The 3415-nt window shown below is 38.7% G+C and overlaps 1 pseudogene; it reads left to right on the top strand.

The window, feature by feature from the left end:
* The first annotated feature begins 2482 nt into the window (after nt 1–2482).
* Nucleotides 2483–3033, top strand: LOC138820780 (ran guanine nucleotide release factor pseudogene; annotated as a pseudogene).
* Nucleotides 3034–3415: the final 382 nt, after the last annotated feature.

Here is a 3415-nt window from a genome sequence, read left to right as displayed (position 1 = left end):
CCAAGTTTTTCTCTTTCTATTGAGTATAGAAACAGGTTGGCTAACCTCTCATTAAGTATTTATTTAGTGATTACTCTTTACATAGTACTCTGCAAAAAGACATTAGAAGCAACAAACAAAAATAAGGGTCTCCTCAAGTATATAGTATGAAGTGCAATTAAAAAATAATTATCTACTCTATCCATGTTTGTGAATATGATGATTTTATATTTTATTTGGGGGGGGGACAGTTGCAGCCATTCTAGTCCAGCATTTTGACATGAGCGAGGAAATTGTGAGCTTCATTGAGACATATGACAACCTAGACCAAAAAGCACATTTCAGTCTCTTTCACAGCTAGATATCAAAGACCTGGTAATGAGGTAAGAACATATCTAAAACTGGAGAAGAGACCTTTAAATGGAGGAAGGATGTCTAGCTCTACTTTTTATTTTGGGAGCTGAACTGTGGAGCTGGATTAAATTCCATCAGATCTAAGCAGAAAGAGGATGTATAATAGAGGAAAAGGGTTTCTCATTCAAGAAACTCATGTTGTTTTAAATGCTTCCCTGTGTGTAAAGTGCTAATAAATGTTTATAATGCCTGTGATATTAATGTCACTCACTAAAATTGTGCAATGTAGAACCTGTTAAACCATACTTAGCTAAACTGAGCATAGTGGAGAGACCACAAATAATCTTGGGCTGCATACACACTTTATCATTTTCTTCCCAGTTTTAATTTTTTGTTGCTTAGGCACAAACCTAATTCTAATTTTAAATAGCATTCATAAGAATATATACACTTCTGTGGAGCAGAGATATTATCTTTCTTTCCCTGATATTTTCCAGTGCTGGCTCATAGCCAGTAATATAGAAGATTCTGAAATATTTGTTGACTGACATACTGAAAGAGGGAGGTATGGAAGGAGGGAAGAAGGGAGGGAATAATTCTTTTGCTTTTCTTTTTTATTGTAAAGATACTGTACAGAGGGGTTACAGTTACATAAGTAAGGTAATGAGTCCATTTCCCATAGAGCATTGTTACCCCTTCATTTGTTTTGCCCCTACCATTCCTTCCCTCTCCACCTCCCCTACTCCTCCCTCTCTCTTCCCTTGGAAGTTGTGAAGTTCATTTCCAACATAGTGTCTTAGTACATCTCATTGTTACAATGGGTCAACCTGTATCCCTATTTAAAAATTTTGTAATTTCCCTTCCCCTCCCCAAATTATAAAAATGTATATACAAGATGCAGGGCACCAGAATCAAATACAGTGAAAACAGGGGTTCTACCATGTGGGAAGAACACACAAAATAAACAAAAAAATCAAATAGTACATTGAAAACAACAGCAACAAAGATAAAACTTCTGTGTCCCTATCTTGGGATTCATTTCACTTAGCATTATCTCATATGGTCATATGTACATAGCTTTTGACCTTTTCTGCTTGTCTGGTAAGATTATCCTAGATGTATATTAGTTATTACAAATCAGGGTAATCATGGGGCCTAAGTTTCTTTGGATCTGGCTTACTTCACCTAATATAATTTTTTCCAAGTCTTCACATTTCCTAACAAATGGAGCAATGTCATTCTTTCTGATAGAGGTATTGAATTCCACTGCGTTTGTCTGTCGTCTATCTGTCTGTCTGTCTGTCTATCTATCTATCTATCTATCTATCTATCTATCTATCTATCTATCTATCTATCTATCTATCTATCACATTTTCTTGATCTATTCATCTACTGACAGGCATCTGGATTGGTTCCATATCTTAGCCATGGTGAATAATGCTGTGATAAACATAGTTGTGCTGGTAGCTTTAGCATGGCCTTGTTTGTGATCATTTGGGTAAATACTGATATAGTTTGTGGATCCTTGAGATCTTACCATGTGTAAAGCTATTTCCAATGGATAATATGAAAAATAAAATTGAAATCGGGCCACTAATACTTATTACCATGGTTTGGGATTAAGAAATTAACTTAGAAGCCCTGTCCTGGTGGTATTTTCAATAGCCACTAACCTTGCCTGGTAGAGTATGGGGTTGTAAATTGGCATGGAAATTTAAAGCAGGTTCTTGTTCGTGCACAGCACAAATCAGTTATATATGGGGACGGTAGTTTTTTCATCTTCAGTTGTCTAACGCAGCTTATACGAAATAATTGTTCTGTTAACTGAATACCACTCTGTAATTGCAAAAAAAAAGTTGCAGCTGTTTTGTTGACATTCTGAATGCTTCTAAGTAAATACAATTTTTTATTAAAAAAAGAAATTAATTTAGAATGAATTTTTAGGTATACATGTTCTTTAAAAATAACTGGAAAAACTTCTGTAAAGCAGGGCTTTCCTTATTTACATTGTGAAGTCAACTCTATAAAATGTAAGTTGTAAGACCTGGTGGTGGCTTCGAAACCCTGGGGGTGCGGGTGGGAGATACCACGAAGCCCCATATGGGTTTCTTTAGAAACCTTTTAGTCTCCATACCTTAATCCCGGGACCATGGAACCCAGAAGAGACATCCCATTGTTTGGGGGCGCCTTCTCAGTCATCCTTCCTCCAGGGGCTATTGATGTGAGCGACCTTCGACTGGTTCCGGACAACCAAGAAGTGCTCTGCCACCCAGAGACCAACCAGAGCCTGATCGTGGAACTTCTGGAGCTGCAGGCCCACGTGCGGGGCAAAGCGGCTGCACGATACCATTTTGAGGACATCGGCTGCGAGCAGGGCACTAGGATCCAGCAGGTGGAGAGGGTGCAACCCCTCACTTTGGAGAACCTGACCCTGCGGGGCTGCTGCCAAGAAGCCTGGCTCCTCTCTGGGAAACAGCAAATAACTAAAGGGAGCCAGCAGGTAGCAAAGGATGTGACACTACATCAGGCTTTGCTTCAGCTGCTCCAGTACCAAACTGATCTCTTGCTCACCTTCAACCAACCCCCCTCTGAGAACAGATCATCTCTTAGTCCTGAAAATCTGTCACCTCCACCCTAGAGCCTGAGTAACTTTGAACAACTAGTGACCAGTCTGACCCTCCATGACCCCAACATCTTTGGTCCCCAGTAAAAATTCCTGAAGCATTGTGTGATGCTGCTGAGAATTTTAGGGGCTGAGTTCTGGAAGGGTGGAGGAAAAAGAGGTGACTACCCTGGGTTCCTTTTACTTCTCTGTGCATAAACATAAGACACCTCCTCTCTGCAGAAATAAACTTGCTTTATAACCAAAAAATAAAAAATACAAAATAAAAAAAAATAAAATGTAAGTTGTGACAATTTCTGATGTGTAACAAAAGAATTAAAAACCTTTTTGTGAATTACTTTGGATACTAACTTTTCTTATGAGTGTAGCATTTTGTTAAAGATACTTATTTGAACCACAGGGTGAGTCTCTGTGCAATCAATGACCACACCAACCTGTATATAGATTGGAATTACCTTC

Source organism: Dipodomys merriami, unplaced genomic scaffold, assembly GCF_024711535.1.
Source record: "Dipodomys merriami isolate MVZ:Mamm:240054 unplaced genomic scaffold, mDipMer1.0.p SCAF_9, whole genome shotgun sequence".
NCBI classification, from domain to species: Eukaryota; Metazoa; Chordata; class Mammalia; order Rodentia; family Heteromyidae; genus Dipodomys; species Dipodomys merriami.
Note: the sequence above shows the minus strand (reverse complement) of the source record. Positions and strands in the feature narration are given on the sequence as shown.